Raw genomic sequence first — 22,370 nt, forward strand, 5'->3', positions numbered from 1 at the left:
CCACGGGGGAGGCGAGGCATTGTCTGAGAGGATGTAACATGAGTCCATTACAGGAAAAGGTGGTTGCGTCTGTGGAGAGCCGGTGTGATGCGAAGTTAACAAGCTTGTGAAGTTACTCTTGACAGTTATCAACTGTGCAATAACAGGATGCATGTGCTAGTGGTGACTGCGTCCGTGCGAGCAGTTCCTGGCATTGGGAAGGCCGATAACTGCAGACCTTGGCAAGTGTCTCATGGGGCGTCAAATCTGCGGTGCAGAAGGGGCGGTGCGTCGTTCACTTTCCCCCTGCCTCGGTGCAGGTCTTTGCGTCACTGGCGGTGGCGCTGATGGCATCTGAGTTGTTTTTCTTGCTTTCTTTAAGTTACTTCTTGCTTCCAACAGCAGGAACAACCTCCAGAGGCCCAAAACTGGAATAGGCACCTCCTGTCAGGTCAGAACTCCCAGCAGTGGAGTTTAGGAGAGCTGATTGTGAAGTATTTGTGTCCCTGAGACTTCAAAACAAGAGGGCAGCACACACACCCCCTTGGAGATTCCTCTTCAAGCAGGTGCACAGCAAAGTTCCAGTCTTTGTCCTATTCCTTGGCAGAAGCTGCGACTGCAGGCCACCCCAGCAAAGCACACGGCAAAGAGGCGATACTCCTCTTTACAGATCTCCAGCTCTTCTCCTTGGCAAAAGGTTCCTCTTAAGTCCAGAAGTGTTCTAAAGTTCTGGGCCCCAATTTTTATACCACATTTTCCTTTGTTCTCTTGTGGCAATAATTTTCTCAGCTCAGTCCAGGCCAATTCTGGTACAGCCTCTCGGCCGGAGGTAGAGACAGCATTGTGCACAGAAGATGGGGCCTATTCAGGTTAAAGGGAAATTCCTGATCTGAAGCCTCCGGTCCTGACATAGAATAAAGAGGTCTACTTATGTTTTATTTTAGAACCAAGCAGGACTTGGTACAGGTAAGTAAAATATACTCTCAAATGCAAGACTTTTCAAGGAAATACAGTTGAATGTGCAATTTTTGCAGGTTTGTATATGCTTTAGAAACAGTTTCAATCACATAGAAATGACTTTTCTTTACTCTTGGATTACTATTTAGCTACTTTGAGTACTTGTGGTGCTATGCCAAGATACCATACACTCGGATTGGTCACTGACGGGTAAGTACGAGAATTCTTAAGTTCAAGCAGAGTTATTTTTTTTCATACAAACATCAGTTCAACAGAGAACATTTTCAGTCCCAAAATCTCATAACATGAGTTCCTATGGGAAAAATTGTTAGCTGTTTCTCAGGTAAATACACAACTTAAGAGTGGGAGTTTTGGTGGTTAGGACCAAGGTTCCAGCTGGGTACTTAAATTGCACCACCAGTGGCAGCGGGGCAGCCGGGTGCAGAGTGCAGGAGCCCAATGTTAGTAAGTGGGGCAAAGGTGGCCCTCCGTTAGCGACTACTGATGAGCAAGCCACTTGGTTGTGGAAGCAAAGTTCCTGGGATTAAGGTCAGCACTTCAGGGGCCAACAATCATCAGAGGAGCTGTGCCACAAGTGGCAAGCGAGCGGCCGGGAGCAGGGCGCCAAGAAGACGTCTGGGACCCTGTGATTCTCAATGGAGACCTTTGGTTCGGCAAAGTTGCAGCAGGCACTGGCAGGGAGACTTCTTGAAGGTGACCACCAGCTGGAGAGGTCAGTTGGGTTCTTGGAGGAAGCCTGGACACAGTCAATTGGACCACCCAAGGCTGTGGGGTATCGGGTGAAGGGGTGTCTTCTGGCGTCTGGTTTTCTTACCAGCTCCAGTCGTAGTCAGGGGGACCTTTCAGGTTGAGGTTACAGGTGTCATCTTGAGGCTTGAGGGAGGTCGGGGATCACCAGATCACAGGTCAGGATCGCTGGGAGACCTTGTGGTGTTGGACCAGTCTAACTCGGGCCATGGGTGTCGGGTGCAGAGTGGTGCAGGATCGCGGCGTCACCTGGATCCGGATTCTGGTCTTGAAGTCTTTGCTTGAGCAAGTCTGGTGCTCATGGGGGACAGAGTCTGTAAGTTTAGTGCAGGGCGGGTCCTCTGGGCTCTGGTGGACTGCTGGCTGCTGGACAAGCAGGTGTCTTCTCTGTAGGCAGGTTAGTGTTAGGACAGGCTTCTAGGACTGGGGCCAAAGTAGTAGGGGTCCTCTTCTTCCTGGATAAGCATGACTCTTCGGTCCTTCTACTTTCTTCCTCAAATCTGAGGAGACAAGGTTCAGGGTTGCCCCTAAATACTAGATTCAGGGGCATTTAAAGAATTGTGCCGGTTGGGCCAATGGGTCACTCTCTTCGGGGGGGAGGGGTATACCCCTTATTATGCCATCCTCCAGTGGTAGAGGTCATGAGCCTCACCCTAATTGTCCAAGTCCCCTCTACTTCAAAAAGGAGGGGACTGAGATAAGTGCTTCACCTCCCCTCCCCCACCTGAGGGGGTAGGGTTGGCAAGGGTGGGAATACCTCTCTTCTCAGCTTGGTTTTCCCGCCGATTCTCCCACCCAAAGTGGGGGCAGAACCCTTGGGAGCTAGTTGCTGGGGACAGCAAAAGACAGAGACAGCTTCCAAAGGCGGCAGGCCTTTGAAGCTTCCCCCTCTTGGACCCAACCCATCCTGGGGGAGGAGGCATAACACCTCTGTCCAGGATGAGCTTCGTCTCTGGACCCATAGAGTGTAGGCTCTCTAGCCGGGAGTCTAGAATCCTGTCTGGTAGTGACAAATCACGGGCAGCCATTCAGGAACCACACCAGGGCTGGTTATTCTGAGTGCATTTTACATTAAATCCTAAAATGGCATCTGTGTGGGTTTAATGTGCTGAGAAGTTTGCTAACAAACCTCCCAGATTTTAGTGAAGCCATTATGGAGCTCGGAAGTTCATAATGACCAACTCCCAGACCATATACTCTTCATGGCGTTACTATACTTACAATGTCTAAGAATAGACTTGGGCACTGTCGGGGTATAGTGCTCATGCAACTGTATCTTTACCTGAGGACTAGTGCACCCTCTAGAGGGGTGTCTTACCTAGTCCTCAGGCAGTGGGTTGTAGGCATCGCACAAAGGGATGTTGACCAGGCGGTTCTTTTGTGCATGCTAGTAAAAGCAGTCCTTTGAACGAGCATGTTCAAATCATTCAGTCTGCCATCAGTCTAGCACAGTTGCTTCCGCCATCTCACTTTCTCTTTCTTTGCTCTTCATTTCCATTAATTTTTTATCTCTATTGGGTAATAATCCACAAGCTTTCTATGGTTTATTATTTCCACTTGATGAGTCGCATAATGATCTTGACAAAAAACAAGGAGTTTATGGAATCATTTTATTTTTTTGATCACAGTGACACTTGAAGGGTTTTGTTTTTTATAAGGAAGGACAACAAGATGCATTGAATTTTTTTCTGGATGCCATGAATGTGACATCTCAACATTTTTGAAACATAATGTGAATTAACGAAATACAGAATTCTGGACAAAAATTCTATTTTGTTCCTTATTCATTGTTTCAAAAATCTATTTCTCGATGTTGTGTGTGTATATTGGTATTAAACTAGTTTGCATTGATTACATTGCAGCTTTTGGGCACACGGCGCACACAGAGCATCTAGAACATTCGTTCTGGGTTCTTGAGTATGTATTTTCAGGGGCCAGGGAAGAGCCATGCTCGCTGTGTGCGCCTGAAGTTTGTTTTAAGACTTTTAAGAAATTCATAACTTAGAGCATTTAACTCGGTCTACCTTGAGTGCATTACTAAACGTATTTCTATTACAAAGGGATGTGTGCCATGTCGACTCTTAACTTTTCTCTGCATCGAAACATGCTGCCTGCAATGGCAGTGTGTGGGTGTTTAAAGTACCAGGCCTCTAAGGGTGATGCAATAGATGCTGCAGCCCTAAGAGGCCTTCTCTGGTCTCAGTGCCGTTGGTACCCATTGTACATTTTACAAGGGTCTTTCATTTGGCCAGAGATGTGCCAGTTGTGGGAACAAAGGTACCGTTTAGGGAAAGAATGCAGCCCCTGGCAGGGGCCCAGGACACATCAAGTCAGCTTGCATCAGATGCCAGGCAAAAAAGGGCACCTTCCTACACTACACTAGACTACACTCGCTAATAAGAACTTGACATATCCTAGACATGTTTCACTGCCAAAATGATGCAATGTAGACGGCCTACTAGACCTACTTGTTAACCGTAACACTGACCTGGGGCTCACCTATTAATTGTACACCTATCCTGCATGAGCCAGCCACAAATATGCATTCATGACCTTTCATTTCATACATATCCTAACTCTGAATTGCATCTGTTTCCCAGACCGAAGAGCATCATAACAACCAAGCTACCCTGTGCTATTGTGTTATATTACAGTACATCCCAAACTTTGCATTATCGCTGCAGTAAGTAGGTGTGATAAGGGCAAAAAAGCAAGACCACCAATTCCCAGCAATTTGTGCTGTCATAAGTCGAAAACTAAGATGTGTACACACTTCCTCCAATTCCAACATTCACCTGATTCACTAAGATGAATAGTCCTTGAGGCGTTCACCAAAATAAAAAAGGAAGCACTCTTGTTAAAAGAGCAGAGATGGGTTCATCGACTTTCTTCCCACACTCAAGGGCTCAATGAGGAAATTCCGTGGAGTGTGTTGAGAATATGACGTTTATGGGTTTGCTTGACAGTGACTAGATTCATTTATACACACTTCCACCAAAGGGGACTGTTGACTTGAGAACACACAGACACCTCGCTATTATGACTGACGCACCCTCCCCTCAAGTGCGACTGAGCCCCCTAGTTGCAATTTATCACCATAAATGATAGGACTCCTGAGGGTTTGACTGCCGATATATCTTTATTAGTGGATTTGTTTACAACATGTTTCCCGACTATGAGACCCAGTTGGTTCCGTTAAGCCACTTTTACTTCAATCACGAGCACAAACGCTTTTTTTCTTTAGAATCATAATCGATAAGTTTACACCCTTATCAGTATTAAGAATAACTCCTACAACATCAAATCGTATAAACAAGGGTAATCTCGCCGAGACTGCCCGAAGTGGTTGAGGTCTATACTGAACTAGATCAGGCTAAGATGGCGCCCATGGTTTTTTAACAAGATCAGGCTAAGATGGCGCCCATGGTTTTTGTTGAAATAGGTCATACCTTCAAGATGGCCGCCATTTAAACCACATTGAGACTAGGTGCTCTAGTGGTGATACGACGCGAGGCTGTTGCTCTGGGCACAAATACACTCACTGTAGAGCACATTTAAACAACTCTGGTCCGGTACCTGATACATTCCAAACCCAGCAACGGTGGGTAGGTTACTAACCTAGGGGCTCTCCTGGAGTAGCCTCTATGAGTAATTGGGTTACCAGCCACGCATCGTTTAGATATGCGATGCTTCCTCTTGTTTTTAATTATGTGTTTGTTTCAGCAACCGAACTGCTTGATGGACTTGTTTTCCACTTCACATCAAGATTGAGGGCTAATATTTAAATAATGAATATAAGTACAACGATCCTACGGCATGAAAATAACCTGCAGGGGATCACTCTTGACCAATCCTGTGGTTAATAGCACGCCGCATTTGATTCATTTGCGCGCAATACCGCTTCAAATTAAATACTCTGGATTATGCTACGGGCACACAGATTTAACATTAAGGGTCCAACTGGCCTCTTCGATATTACAGAGTCTAGGCTTCCGTTTTTAATCAAGACAGATTGCTTATATTTAAGTCTGACTAGAATTATGATTACATGATAGTTGTACAAGGCTTGAATATAAGTTGCAGTAACATGATTGACCTATTCCTTTTTCTCATATATCACCCTTAGCACATGAGGAAGTTCATTATGTATAACCTGCCGGGTATTGAGGAAGCGTCCAATCCGAATTGGGTGAGCTATACATCTGATTTCTGAAAAGTCATTCATTCCTCACTAGAGGTGCCTGCGTTCACAAGATATCACTTGTGTGAATCACATCATGGGGCACCTTGTTTTTTTCGATTTGTAAATATCATTTTTGTGTTGTGGGTCAGTTGCATAAGGGGTAGGTAAGTCAATACACATACACCGATTGTTGGGTATAAATTAACATATGTGTTAATTTCTCTTCAAACAGGTAGATCCTGTATTATCAGGTAGATTCAGCACTACCAGGTACTTTACATAATTAGAAATCAGGGTGGACAATAGTGTGAGTTTTTTAACCAAATCACTACCCTAGGTGAAGATAGATTACATTTAGTCTTTTGCTCCTGACAAATCGCCCCTAGATTAAGGATTAGGTGAGAAACATGTTGACCAGTCACACGAAAGTGCCCCTCATCTGAGACATAAATCCCAGCCTTGCGCCTTTTGTTTTTACTCAGGGTAGGAGACCCATTCATTAACATTATCGTTGTTGGTACTCCTAACCTTGTTTTAATTCACTATTCTTACACATACATTTTTTCGACATCTTCCTTCACCAGGCCCTTCACCCCCACTGCAGCAAACGGCTATTGGAAAAAAGATCTCCGCCAAAGTGCCCCTCTTTGGGATCCCGTCCGGTATTGCAGCGCCGACCCGACTAAGGGGCAGCCCGAGGATGACGCATGACACCCATTTGGGTGTGAGAGGGCCCCAAAGTCCAATAAAATGGATTCCCACCTCTTTGTCATTATTGACCAAATTTTTCTAGATCCCTTCAACTGCCTCATTTTTAACTAAACAGGAACAGCATATTATTTGTATTTCTCATTATTATGGGCACATATGCTGGACCTTGCCAAAAGCCCTTCTGTCTCTCTTTTGTACAGCATAATTTAATACAGCCATATCCAGTGCTCTCACAGTTCTAGAGCTACAAAAAAGCAACCTATCTTTCTTTCAAGGAAAATGGCTCTTCTACATTTAGTGACTGGAACTAGTTAATAAAGCACATAATGTTTATAAAACATTTTTTGTTGTAGTGTGACAGATTTAAATACTTCTGGAGCAGCATGCAGGATTATGCAAGGCAGTCATTTTAAAGGAACAGTGCAGTTAGAGTATCTGCCTGCCACCCACACTCTAACCTCATGTGCCAAAAATTAAAGATAACTCAGTAACTTTTGAAGTAAAATCGGAGAAATGAAGAGATGTCCATATAATAGCTTAAATGAATAATGTGAAAGCATAAAACCTGTGATCAAACCCAGCTTGACCAAATTTTGTGATCCTAGGCAAATTGCTCTTGTATTTGATTTAATATTGCACCATGTAGAAGAATCTAAGCCGCATATAGGATGCACTTGATACTTGACGTTCATGAGTCTCCTGCCTTCCAGCCATACTCTTAAGATCATGCAACAAGAATTTAACACAAAACATTAACCTTTGATGGGAAATATGAGAAATAAAGAGAAGTCCATTTAATTGCTGAATTGATCACAGTGAATGCAGAAAACGTGTGTGCTTCCATGACCACCTTATGACAGGTGGGGCCATGGTGATGATTGAAAGCTGCCGCCCTGGAATATTGCTTTATCGAGTAGAGGGATGTCGCCCTCTGCAATGCTGTTTACCTGAAGGTTCTGTTTCGCTGTGTGCACTGATACAAACCCCATTTGTCAGGAGGGGGCATGGCGAAGTGAGAGGGCTGTCGCCCTGAAGCAGTGTGCAGCTCTGAAGGAGAAGCAATTACCCGCAGAGGTAATGCAACAATTCAACTACCCAACAATCCTGGAGAACCAAGACCTTCCACTTGATTCAGGGAAGCTTACAATGTAGCTGGAGGAGCTTGTCTACCGTAGCAACGAGACTTCTCACCGCTGGGTGGTAGACGTGTGCCAGGGCACTCCAACCTTCTACTCTACCAAGAGCAAGTAGGTCTGCCAGTCCCTCTGGCAGGTTTCTCTGACTGGAAGATTATGGGGTGGCACTTTCTAAGATTTCTTTCTAAGAGTTGAACTCACTAGCGTGGTCTAGCTGGAATGTCACCTCACATAAATGGGGAATAACAACAAGCCTTTGTCAGGGAAGTGGAACTTAAGAGCAGATCCAGGGAAAGCAAGTGTCCCTGCCTTTAGAAGACTGTGTATCTTCGGACACAAAATACATGGGTGGATGTATGGGAATGCCTATGCACCACCCATGTTATCTCTACCTGATACAAGGTAACATAAGTGCTGCCTTGTGTTAGTTTTTGCATGGCTTTGTAAAAGAAAACAAAAACTATCTTATGAGTCTATTTCCTCCTTGCATGTGTGCTGCAGCATACATGCAAAAGAGGAAATAATGAGGATAAATAAATATATTTCTCTTTGTTATACCAGCCTCGGGTAGACTCATCAGTTTGGTGCAAACCTATGTTTACAAGTCTTTGTAGCTATGGGTTTGCATCAAAATACATGGGTGGATGCACGGGATCACCCAACCATCACCCATGTAATGCCTGCATGACAAAAGGTAATGCAAGGCAGGTCAATGTGCTGCCTTTTATTTGTTTATTTCTTTCCTTTTCTTTCTTTGTACAAAGCCACACAACTGGGATTTGTGTAGCACTGTAGATCCCAAAATAGGGTTTGCATCCGGGTTGTGCCAGAAAAGTGACACAACCTAACCCAAAATCTGGGCCTCAACGTATACATTTGTTTTTCAAAACTCTGCCACAAAGAATTTGGCAACAAGGAGAAAGAAGACAGTAAATCTGTTCTGCTTAATTGGTGGCAGAGTCTACATTATAAAATATCTTATGGAGTTAAGGCACCTGCTGCTTAGATCTTTGTCTTCCAGTAAATTTGGGGGGATAGTAATAACGGTAAGCTAACTATGGTGGTCATTTGCTGGAAAGATCTGTGTTTTCTCTAGTCCCAGTTTTGAGTCAAACTAGCATACAGGTTCAATGTGTCTTCTGCAAAGCACATCATGTAATATGCAGAGAACAGATTTTTATTTTATGTAGATACGTAAGTTGGTTACTGCTTTTAACACAGAGTTCCTTTTGTTACTTGCAGTTCATAGAGTGTAATCCTTCTTATATAAACAGTGAGCTATGAATTATATGGGACTCGCACACCTTGTATCCCTCCATGTCTTATGCAGAATATCCTGTACAATGATTTACAAACGTGTATGATTTATTGTCAATGTAATGTGTATGTGTTATGTAAAGAGTTGTGGCACAATGCATTGGAATGAAAAGCGCTATAATAGAAATAAAAAGATACTGGTATTTAGATTGTTATTTTTTGTAAATATTGTGACCTAGCAAAACGTCTGACATTCTTACAAGGCATGCATATCTTCTACTACATACTGTGTCAGTAGAAAGTCTAAATCATTTCTCTCGTAAGTACCTGTGAACTGCTAACAAGCTGTGTGCTTTTGTTTACCTTCCACTGCATTTACCTCTAGGTGTGAGGTTACAGGCTGCTCCGAGCCTGGATCATGGAACCAAAGGAGGCCAAATGGCCCCTGAAGTTCGGCCTTTATTATGGGCCCTCTGGAGTCTAAAATTGCAAAACATAGCTGTTCGAAACCAAAGCAAAGGAAAGGAGCACACGCTGCTGAATATGTTGCGCTGTTTTAAAATTACACCGGGACCAGTTCAGCATATTTTACAGTGTTGCAGCTTCTTGTCAGGGTGTTGGACGGCGTGTACTCTGTAGAAATAGTGGGTGGACGCCGTCCACCCGCATTTATCCCCCCTTCCCGTTTAAGACTAGTACGAGTACATCCAGAAACCTTAGAATTGCCCTCGTGCCTTCGCCCTTTCTGGAGACAAAATCTAACATTTTGACTGAAATCCAACAACCTTTCTCCGAATTGGAGCCCTTGCTTCCCTTTAATCAAGCCCTACCAAGTCTGGTGAATACAAGGACTGAAGGGGCGGTCTAAGCTGAGAGTGGAATGCTTTCCATAGTAAAGATGCCGAGAACTAGAAATCTTTTCTCATCTTTTCTTGTTTTTGGGAATTTTAGTAATTAGTTATGTTGTGGTATGAGCTGATTTCAGTAAAGATTCCTTCATTGATATTGTCGGTTTGATGCAAGCTTGGAGAGGGAACCACTAGACCTCTGAGAATGTCGGGGTGTTGTGATCAAATCTGCATTGTCCGTTTATCAGGCTTGCGGCAGTGTGAAAAGTGGCATCATTGTACTTGAGGGTGGTATCGAGGAGTCCTGTGAATACTGCTGCCTTCATCGGGGTGAGGCAGTGCGAGGCCCTACATGATTTAGCAGAGGATGTGTGAGGGAAAACTATTTCGAAAATTGTTTTTAGTGCGTATTCATAAGGAAAGGTTTGAATGATTTGGAAATACAAAAAAGGTGATGAATGAAAAATGCTTGAATTATTCTCAGACACTGAAAACTACCTGTGCTACATTCCAGTCTATCGATTTTAGCCCACTACGACATTCTGCACAGAGACCCAAAATACGCAGTTTCCCCTTGTGCTAGCTCACAATGGACATTTCAACCGACATGCAAACCAGCTCCCACCCAGAGGGGAACAAGTAACCTCAGACTGGTCTTGCCTTGTTGTGCAGACTCAGTGACTTGCATCCTGAGTCCTGTTGAGATATACTGCTTGTGGCAGTGCTGGTTAAAAATTCCTGCAGCCTAGTTTTAAGGAATAGCTGAGCGCCTTCCAGATTTATTTATTTTTGCAAAAGGAGCATCTCAAACATTAGGTTCTCTGTCTTGAACTGCATTTGTGTGCGACGAGTCGAGTTATAATATAACTTCAGAACCCAGGATTTGATGAGAAGAGTGGAAGCATGTAAATGGAAAGTACTCAGCAGCTGTCTGTGCAATTGTAAGTTCTTAGCATTACGTGTTAACGTATACACTAAGCAATTTCGTGCTTATATTGCTTAGAATCACTCGATTTTGGTCAAGTGGCGATACCAGGATTACAGACGAGAACTTCAAGTTCCGATTTCAACCAAGTTGCCACTTGATCCCTTCGCTGGTCCATGCCTTGTAATTTATCCAAATCTAAAATTTGATTATCTTGCAAAATGTACTTTTCTTCCTGTGTAGTCCAACGTGTATAATTATGTTCTTCCTAATGTAAAGAAGCATCATTTGTAAATATATCTTACTAATGAGATTGTCGTACATGCAAAGCTTCCTTTCCAACTTTTAGCCGTCTGTGAACGAATTATAAGCATCTTGGTAATTCTTACCAAACCAGCAGGGCCGAGTCAGAATTATTCATGCTTTTTCGCTTTAATGATTATGGTTAGTCTTAAAAACAGAACTTCGAAGTAGAGTGGCTCAATGGACATGTCCATTACTTTACGTGAACGCCCGTGGAAGCCTATTGCAGCGTATTTGAAGAGACTGTGTAGGCTTGTTTGCTTTTTAGAGAGAATACTTATCAACGTGCTTCATCAAATTATGGCCTCTTTCTAGCTTATATTTATTGTATGTCTGGTTTCTAGCATACATAAACTTGCATGGTTATTTTAGAATTTTCATTTGTAAGTAATTTATGCAGTATATGTTCATCTGGAGCTGGTGTATGGCATATTTCATCATCATTATATCCTTTCTTGAGCCGCCTGCTGGTAGCATATTTGTCAGCGTTAGGAAAATGAAATTGGAACCGTTTTTTTTAAATGTCAAATATTGGCACTCCTATGAGATCAATAGGGCCAAAAACATATGCTGTTCTGCTGCATGATGGATTCCTATTTGTGTCTTTTATTGTGTTCCTTGGACATAAGGGAGCCACTGAACACTCGCACCAGTCTCGAGCCTGATGCCTGGGTCTGCCCGAGGTCCTGTTGGAACCTCGAGCCCATGCCGAGCTTGTATGTGGCTTCTGCCTAACTCCCTCTACTCAGGATGTGGCGTTACAGTCAGAGCTGCCGGCTGCAAACTGGGGAGCCAGGTTCGGGTTTCTGCGTGGCTCAACATCCTGTGATTCTGGACACATCACTTAAACTACCCATGCCGATTAACACTACATATGCCCTTGTTTAACGGCCTGGTGCTTATGTAAATAAGCTAATATCTTCAGCAGGAGTTTGCGGTATATTTCAAAAACTGACGCAAAAATACACAGAGGTAAAAACAAAGCCTTATAAGGAAAAACAAATAGATAGATACTCATTTCCTGGATTATTTGTACAAGTGAAAGCAGAAAACGTGGATAGTTTGCAACTCCCCACTTAAATGTTGTCATCCTAGACAAATGCTTTATTTCACCAAAACTTTATTCTTCATTATCTCGTATGAATGCACTTTCAAATGGGTAAGTTGAAACTTTCAGTTGTACAAAACTACCACTTTTAACAAGCACTTCTCAGTGTAGTGTTATAGTATTCCCTATTAGTGGTAAAGTTTCCACATGTTAAAGAAATGCACTTTTTTGAATTTTGAAGAAACTTCATAATATTTTACGTCATGTTTGTTGTAGGATTTACATAGCACATAGGTCTCTGCACATGCACGGGCCCGAGTTCCTAGCCAGGTGACTGACTCGGCTCTCCCTGTTAATATGTTGGTTGGCCCACCTCTAGTGGATTCTATTTTTAGGTTTTGCCTCGCCAAAAAGATGCGCTCTGCGCATCTTTTTCGCGCAGGCGAAAACCTGATGAGAACTGTAGTGTGCTTTGGGTCGGCCCTCGTCATTCATTGGCTGGCTCCGTAAATGGAGCCTAGCCATTGGATGAGGGGCCTGTCCGTCAATGCCGGACCAGACACGGGGGCGTTCCCGACATTCTTTGGCTTTTGCCGACGTCACGCGACGCCGGGAACGCCCCCGATTCTGGTCCGGCATTGCCGGCACCCGCCTTCCGTCGTCAGCGTCTCTCCTCCCCCTTCCTGCTCCAAGGCCGTCGTCGGCCGTCGTCAGCGTCTCTCCTCCCCCTTTCCCGCCCCCTCCCGCTTGTTTCCTCATGGCCGCCTTCTTCCTTCCCCGCCCCCGGAGCCCGGACACAGACTCAGCGCGGCGGCTGCACTCCACACGGACCCGGCTCCTGGCCCCCTCACCCTACCGAAACGGTTCCAGCAGGTTTCTGGGGCCCAACACCCCCGTCCAGCAGGTAAGAACGGCACCCCGGGAGGGAGGATGTGCTGCAGGGGGAAGGGAGCTGGGAGGAGACAGCCGGATCGGTCCGAGCCCGGAGACCAGGCAGGTAGGACAGTGGCACTGTAAAATGTATGGTTTCAGTAGGATGAGTGTCAACAAGATGGATAACGAAAAATCGTCTAAGAAAGATGTTAAATCATGTCACCCTACCAGGCTATGCTTACACTCTTCTCAACTACCCCGGGTTCTGCTCCCTGAAGTAACCTTGCCTCCTAACATCCCTGGATCTGCCCCCCAAGCTGCCATATTTACCCCAGTCTCCAACACCCAATCCGTAGGTGCACCAGGCTTTGCCAGCCTTCTTGTTCTTTCCCTCCGGGACCTCACCTGTACTAGGATGTGACCCACGCTTCCAGCCCCTAGTCCCGCCATAGCGGGCGCTCTCCGCACTCTGCACCGATGCTCCAGGGAGGGACAGACGGCACTCCCCCTATGTGTATAACACGTGACCTCCGCCATGGCAACGGGACACGCCAGGACCCAACCAACAAATAAAGAGCCGGGGGTGTGGAGACTGTACCACTGACAGGGTTAGAAACGGAGGAAGGACTATTCCAGAAATAGTCCAAGATTTGTGTCATGGACATATTTGATTGGGACCCGTCAAACTGCTTGTAAGCCAAGTTCCATATTCAGGGCGGCCATTGTTAGTTGGGAACATTTTGTTCTTTTCGTCTGTTAGTAGAAAGATCCTAAAAGCCGACGTCGAGTTTCTAGGAATCGGTACTCCTCTAGTTCAGTAGATATCCCTCTAAGACTTCACGCTGTGATGTCACAATTGTATTTATTTATGCGATTTTATAGCGCGTACTTTACCCAGAGGTGTTTGAGCGCTTTACAGTAGAGCGAAATACATTCCATCAGATTTTACAGGAAACATGATCGGTGACAACACAAAGGTATAGGTGCATCTTTTCTACTGTGACTGTAGCCGTTCTTTCTCCATACCTCACCTGGCTCTAAGATCTCCCTGGTAGCTAGCTCGATTACCTTCTAACCCCCAGTTTGGGTACATGGCATTATTTTGTCACCCCTTAAACGACAGCAACTTCCATCCAAGTTGACGATAAATTAAATTTCTTCGACTCTTTTCTCCAAATCCCCTCGTTGGTGTTCCTAACCCTCTGAACTTCCCTCGTCCTCTATAATGGCTCTTTAACTTGTAACTCCGCCACCTGTTTGTGCACCCCAACTTCTCCTGACTTTTTATTCCCATTTCCACTCTAACCCGGCACGTCATATAAATCAGGCTTTTGCCTGACAAACAAGTTTTCATCCTCCATGTTAAAGGCTTGCTACTCCCCTACTTGCCGACCATTTAAAGCCATTCCTATCACAGACTCTTTTGCTCCTTTCCGGCTTCCCACTATTGTGTAGCCTTCTCACGTGTTACCAGATCTTAGTTTTATGGGCTTCTTCTTATTGACCCCTTCGAAACCACAGTAGCTCACGGATTGTTTCCATGGAGTTAAGTTGATGACAGTGCTCAGCCATGCCTCCGGAACTGACGTAAGGAGTCGGGCGGGCTTCAGAGGAAGTGAGCTAGTGCTACCCTGGTGTAGCTATGGCCGCTCCTCCTTCTACGCTAATAACCAGCACCGCAACCGGTTACCGGGGGGAGGAGCTAGTCCGGGGTAAGTGCCGAGGGAGGAGCTTGTGAGTACCGAGAGGGACCAGGGAGGTTATTCGTGATGGGAGGAACTAGTGTGAGGTGGTTATCTGGGCGGTGGGGAGCTACAGAAAAGTGAATACCGTGCGAGGACGGATATACTGGTAAATAGGGGCAAGCTTGCGAGCCCTCAGACAGGCTTTAGCAGAGTGGAAAAGTGTCTCGTATTATGTTAGACATAGGCAGGCCTGGATTTTTTTGTCATCCACTGGCACTCTGCATGCTGGGACTTGTAGTTTCACGTTCACATGTATACAGACAACTTCCTTTCATGATTGTAAACTTATTCCAACCAGGTTTTCTCATAGAACAAACTACAGTGTTTAAGAAATGTAGTTAATTTGAGGTGAACTAAGAATACTCCTCTCAAAAATTGAGTTGTGAAATCAAAACTCTGGATTGGGAACAGGATGTTCACGATGACATGTGGGTATTGTTGTAATCATGAAATGAAGGGGTTGAACACGCTCTAGCTGGTTGTTTGAATATTAAAAAGGCTGTGGCGTGCAATGGAGGTGTGGAGGAGGAGTGGAGCTTCAGAGTGCAGAGTGTCAAAAGCAATGCCAATAGCTCTAACTTTAACATAGGCAAAACCATTGCATTGTAAATGCTTGTTTCTCTAATGAGGTTGTTGCCTTGTATGTATCTCTGAATGATGCATGTTTGTTGCTGTCCACATTAAGACCTAATGTTCTTTTTTCCACGTCACCAGCAGAACTCTAGGGATTCCTAGCCAGTTTTGCTGCATTTGTTCAAGGATCATTTCCGTTTTTAACATTGTGGGTGAATGTGAATGCTTTTTTCCACAATGCTATGAACACTATTTTTGTGGCTGTATTTTTCCTGTTGATACCATTGACAGCACACCTCGAAGTTCAGCAGTTTATGAGCTCTTTGTGGAAACTATTTTAGGTAATAAAAATCATGGAAATAAACGTTTGCATGCAAATCACGGTTGCTCCAGTGATGGTTTTCAAGTAATGGCTTGGTGTGCTAGTTTGCCTCATACAATGAGTTAAAATCATGCTCCCTATTCCATTGGGTCGGGGATTCACCGACCAGGTAGATCGAATGATACAGGCCAGCTTGCACTGCTTCTCTCCCATATAAGTGGGGACCTCCACTTGTGGCATGTGAAAAGATTGTGGCTGTGCAGAATTGCTGCCATAAAAATGCAAATACTGTTAAAGATCTTCTACTTTTTCCATGCTATCCCTTTTAGTGACCCTCCCCCTTTTCCTATTACAGAAAATGATTAATGACTTAATCTGGGAGAGCAGAAAAACCTGAGTGATGAAATGCATACTAACCAGGGGTGGGCAAAACTCGCGGAATTTCACTCTGCGGAATTCCGAAGGTTTAAATAATAACTGAGATATTCCACAGAGTTCTGCCAATGGGCATAGCAATGCATGTTGTGCTGCGATTTAGCACCGCTATTATGTTCCGCGATTAAAAATCACTTGGAAACACACAGTGTACAAGAGTGCATGGCTATTCAAGTTGATTTTGCTGCCTCTTGAGTAGAAAATCTACTTGAGATGCAGCCTTCTGACCTTGCCTGCGACCACTCACATTAGAAAATCTCACCTTAAGGCATCCTGGAAGTTGGCAATCGTGCTAGAAGACTTCAAATATTACTCACTTGCTGGCGCCTTGTGTTATTTCAATTGCCATCGAGTTGCTCGAATGGGAAATAAATCATCCACAAGGCAATTGGTGGAATTAAATATTCCAATGAAAAAAACAGTATCGCAGCACTCAGAGAAGACCAATGGTTGTGATATATAGACAGTAGCAAAGTAGTGAAGAATTATTATTTCGTATTAGTCTCTGGTATCCTCTCTACTTTTCCGTTTGGTGATCAGTTATGATTCTGAATTTCGCCTTTGCACAGGGGCTCCCACTACTATTGTCTATGAAATTTTCTGTTTCACCACACTGTTTTTTGGTTGTTACGACTGGCTTCTAACTCTCAATTCCTTTTTACACTGTAACAGATGTATCATTTAGAGTTAAAGCTTCAAGTGGTGATGGGAACTATTCGGTATAACATTTCATTCCTGTGTCGTCCCACCAACAGTTTAAGACATTATATGTATCCTTTTGCAGCTATAATGACTAAACATGTGTCGCCTACCTATATGTATTGAATATTTCGTCTTTGACGCAAGAAATATGAATAAGAAAGAAAATAATTTTTTTTAAAGGTAAAAACAACCATCAAATTTTGGAATTCTGGTCTAATGCGATGCACAGAAAGTCAAATGAGCTATACCTGAATTAAACAAAAATTACTAATCTGGACAGTGGAGCGGCAAAAAGATCAGTAACTATAAAAAAAACAAAAAAATTACAAAGTGAAAAACAGGAGGCGCATATCACTAAATAGCTCGGCAGAGAACTGTACAGATAATGAAAATCACATACCATGGCACAATAGGGATAGAGGAAACGGTAAAGACAAAATAACCGCTCACAGTATGAGGGACAGTGACATGGACAAAGTATCAAAAGTAACCCAACGTGACTAAGGGATACCAGTGTTCTCACCAGTGTTGCTCCTTTTTCAATGGCAATAAAGTGCTGACCGTAGTCTGAAGCGATCCGGTAATGGGACAAATACCTAGAATTGTGGCACACAAGTGTAAGAACATGGGGGCTGGTAGTGCAAGTAACTCAATCTAGTACTAAGGCCATAATTGCCTCACAAAGTTTTAGACTTCCACATCTCTAAAACGACCACAAAGTACCAAGTACTGCTAAATAAATTAAAAGCAGTGTGAAGTGAAAATATAAAGGATGGTTGAAATGAAGTAAGGCTCCCAACCGTACATGGTTAACACCTTCGACGCTCATGACGAGCTCAGCTCGTCATGAGGTACACCTCTCGTACACTCATGCCGAGCTGAGCTCGTCATGATTAGTGGGAATTACAGATTTTCAGCGCAGGGGAGGAAAACCATAAGCGTTGATGGTGTTAAAGGTGCAGTAACTCAGACAGGAGATATCATGTGTTGTTTATTAATGGAAAGAAACCCTGCATTTCGCCAAAAATACGCCCTCCAATTGAGGCAAGAAAATATCAAGTCATGCCACAATCATCAAAAATTTTGTTTGGTAGCGGGGCAGAATCTGAAAGGTATGGCACATAATAGATGTCATGCAAGTGCACAAAACATGAGTTAGGTAATGGTGTTGAGCGGCACAAAAAGCCCAGCAGTTACTGATTTCATAAATCTGATGTAATATATCAGAAAAGCACATAACTAACCTAAACGGAACTAGACCAAATTTTGTCGAATAACTGTTGAAATATCAATCTAACTACAAATAACACCATACTTAAAGAGGCAAAGCCCTAACCCGTGTGAGCATAATGTTAACCAACAAATTGTGACCACATGTAAACAGTGTTCATAATTCATAGCTTCACGTACTTTATAAGTGAATATGGCAAAAGCCAGTATATTAGAAAGATAATTTTTCCGTTAAGGCCCTGATAAGCCTACAATTAAGAGCAAGCAACGAAGATACCATCTGTATGATATAAATACTATGGAGAGCCAAGGTCATAAATGTCAAAATTGGAGCACAGAGGGTGCTTACCTGGAAGCTTGCATGTATTCCACATCTGTGGAAACACTAACGCACAGAGAGGCATAAGTGTCTCGAATGTGATTACATAGCGTCCTGATCATAACCATGAAAAAAGGCCTATGTACCACAAGAAGAGCAGTGTAGAGTAAAGGAGCAGTCACCATCTTAGCCTGGGCACATAAATGAATTGTGCTTAGATTTAACCATAAGAAAAATGCAGTTCACAAGAGTAGGAGAGTTTTCCCGTATGCTGATTGATTTGATAATGTAAAGATGAATATCCCTGAGGGTCCTCAAGAGATAGTCACTCATAGCCCCACGGTCCAGCTGCTTCTACTAGCGAATCAGATGTGTTGAGACTCCCCAGCTAGACAAGTAGTGATTCCCTAAATTTCATAGCACAACAGACCACTACTCCCATCAGTAAATCTCCTTTTTATAAATTAGAACTGGAGAGATATCACAGGGGAGCACGACAAACTTACATAAGGTAGAACAACAACACAAGAAAACCAGAAGGGTGCAGACCAGACATAGGAGAAAAACAGAAAGAGATATGAGTGACCAACAGAAAGAGATAGGAGTGACCATGAGATCAGCCACATGCAACCAGAAGAGTTAAGGCATGTAATAATGATGTACATTGTGATGATGTTTCAGTTGTCAATATCTCAGACGATAATCTAAGTGATCATCAAATAAAAATCTTAAGCAAGGGATTGGGCTTGATCTCGGTCTTTACCTAATTTCACTGATTTACTCATCAATCTGTTCAAATTTGTTCGCAAGTTGAAACTCTCCATTTTTTTTTCAGGAAAAGGGTACTTTCTAATATGTCCATTAACGATATCAAGGTTATATAGACTTTGTTATCTTTGGAACACTTGTCAGAAACAACTCCTTCCCATATACAAATTCTGAAAGACATTAATATTAGTTCCAATTTAGATATAGATAGTGGCCTTAAGACCAGGTTTAGAGTCACACCATGACTTCCACCTGATAATATTATAGACGTTTTGTACAAGAAAGTAACTAAGAAACTTATAAACTAGAGGACATTTACACATCCGGTTGCAAGCATATTCGATACAACATCACTTAGGAGGAAAGACAAGCACTCGCAACACTTATCAAGGAACCAAATAGCATTCTAAAAAAAACTGATTAAGGTGGGAATATGGTGATCATGAACAAGTATGACTACTGCAGAGAGATTGACCGCGAGTTGGCAGACAGCACTGCATACCAAAAGAATAATGCACAGTCCCTCCCAAAGACATTAATTGTGTCATTGATCACAGACTGAAACATTGGAGAGAATAGTGGCTCATCACAGATATTGAATATCGGTACATAAATATAACCCGTCACCCAGGATTCCATCCCTTTATGCTCTCCCCACCATGCATCCGCAAGGGGCTTTGCCATCTGGCAGGCCCATTATATCTTGTATTGGATCACCAACAAAAAAGCTCTGAGTATATATACCTATACTTGCAACCCTTTGTCTGTATTTATCCTTCCTCTATCGAGGACACAAAAGACCTAAGTCACATATCTGAATTTGACAAGACTGAGGGTAGCATACTTGTTACCTTCGATGTGTGTTCACTATAAACCAGCATCCACAAATCGCAAGGAACCTCTGCCATACAATGCTTCTTAGATACTAGAGTTGCCACCGTATTGGAACATTCTGAAATGCTATTAGATTTGTACAAAGCTTTATTTCGATATGAAATATCTTAAAAAGCACATTGACAGTTAAAAATACAATTGATTTTTAAAAGACATTAGATAAACACTTAAACAGGAGTACAACAGTAAAAGATCATTAAACCAATTACAGTGGACACAGTTAAAAAATAGTTGCCTTGTGAAATTATCGTAAGTCTTTCAGTCTGATCACCCACGCCCAACTAAGGAATTTAGCCACCCCACAAGCTAGGGTGGTATTAGGATCTGTCTGCAAAATTCTGAGGGCAGAAGAATGATTCTTGGTCTCAAGCTGGCAGCAAACAGGTTTTAACCATTTCGACCTAGGTTTATTATAAGCGCGACATACAAAGACAAGCATTTGCAATGCAATAGGTCTCGCATTATTTAAGTTTGAGCTATTAGTACTGTAAATGGCAATGTTTTTATTTATGCGCTATTTTAATTTTCTTTGCATAAAAAGGTACATATAAAATATGTGTTGTAGAAAAGTCATTTATGCAGTATTTAAATTTTCTTTGCATAAAAAAGTACATATACAATATTTCTTGTAGAAAAGTTAAACATTTTAATGATGTGTCCAAATAATTTTTATATGTACATTCGATTTGCAAACAGATGGGGTGGGGGGGGTCTGAAAACTGAAGGAGGGCATGTCTAAGGCCACGTCCCCTTTCCACATGGTGAATTCTCTTTTCAAGAGGGCAGGTCTTCCTCTGAGGTAACAGGGCAGCATCATGTGAAGTGCAGCAAGATGGGGTTGTAAAGCTTCCATTAGTTGCCACTTTTCATGCACCTCAGCAAATAGGTGCACACTTCTGTTCATGAGGTTGGCAACAATGTCCTGACCTGGTGTGCCACCGCTTGTTGGTACACTGCTGCTGTGCGGTGGTGGAATTTATAATGAATACTTTTCTATTCCCAAGAATATGTCACCGGCTGCACTGCCCTTCTTGTAGCATTATGAAATCCTGCTCTGTCAGGCTGTGCAGTAACCCTACCGATCGACTCCAGACTAGGCCATCCAGTCCTGCTTTTCTTTACATGCTGGTAGTGGCAGTGTTACTTTTATTTAGTGGGAAAAACAAAACATCTGCCAGAATGCAAGGGAAAATTCCTAACCTGCCCCTGCAAGAGAAATCTTTGTGGAATGAAGTGTGCACTAGTCTTGTGCGTTCATGTATTCATTTTGTTATGCAATTCAGTTTCAGTGGCTCCAGTATATACATACCATGAGATTGGTCTCCATAAGTATAGTGGGCATGACTGAACTTACTCTCTCAGCTGTAACATTTTGAGTTAAAGACAAAAAGCACAGTGTTCACATAAATTTTTTTTATAATTGGGCAGACCTTGCATAACATCTCCACAACTGCCTTTAAGGCTCTCAGTAGTTATCACATTTGTTGAGAGCTGTTTTAAGCTGCACTTCTTTCGGACGAGCAGTGCTGTAAAGCTCTGGTACTTGCTTTGTTTTCTCCGACATGGATGCAGTACACGGGCAAGATTTCATTAAAAATAAGGCTGAGTGAATAGAGCAGCGCTTTCCACGTCATAACCATGTAGTTAATGAGGTCTGGAAAGCACTGCATCTCTATGCACTTTTCGTTTGCACAAGTTCAGAGCTCGCGCCGCCGGCCTGCGACCAGGAAGTCAGGCAGGCCGGGCGGGACAACCGGAAACAGGAAGTAGGAGGGCGGGAGCCTACCCCGCCTCCCACGGAAGAGCCGCGGCTGTTTGGAGCACCGGAGCAGGCAGGAGCCTACCCTGCGCCCCGGTGCCGAAGGAGGGAGGAAGAGTCCTGCTGCCGGGCCCTGCAGCTGCCGATGAGAGGAGCCGCCGCACCAAGGAAGCCGGTGAGTGTGGCTTCGCGTTGTTGATGATCTGCGAGGGCGGGGGGCATGTGTGTGTGCGCGCGTGCGGCGGTGGCGGGCTGTGTATGTGTGTGAGCGTGCGTGCGTGTGTGTATGTCTTGGAGTCTGTGTGTGTGACTGTGGGGGGGAGAGGGGGTGTGTGTGAGCGAGTGTCTGTCTGTTTGTGTATATGCGCGCCTGAGCTGTGAGGGCGGGGGGGCATGTGTGTGTGCGCGTGCATCGGTGGGGGGCTGTGTATGTGTGTGAGCATGCGTGCGTGTGTGTATGTGTCTTGGAGTCAGTGTGTGACTGGGGGGAGAGGGTGTGTGTGTGAGCGAGTGTATGTCTGCTGTTTGTGTATATGCGCACGCATGTGCACGGCGCGGGACGGAACGTGCGCGTTCGCGCACCCAAATCTGCCTTCAAAAGCTCGTGACAGTTTCTTGTCCTCATTCCCCCGTGT

At 43.8% G+C, this 22,370-nt stretch overlaps 1 protein-coding gene across 1 annotated transcript in view; it reads left to right on the top strand.

Annotated features, from left to right (window-relative positions):
• VPS50 (VPS50 subunit of EARP/GARPII complex) overlaps positions 1 to 22,370 on the top strand; it is a 791,964-nt gene that overhangs the window by 224,768 nt on the left and 544,826 nt on the right. The window lies entirely within an intron of this gene.

The sequence above is a fragment of the Lissotriton vulgaris genome, chromosome 10 (assembly GCF_964263255.1).
Source record: "Lissotriton vulgaris chromosome 10, aLisVul1.2, whole genome shotgun sequence".
Lineage (NCBI taxonomy): Eukaryota > Metazoa > Chordata > Amphibia > Caudata > Salamandridae > Lissotriton > Lissotriton vulgaris.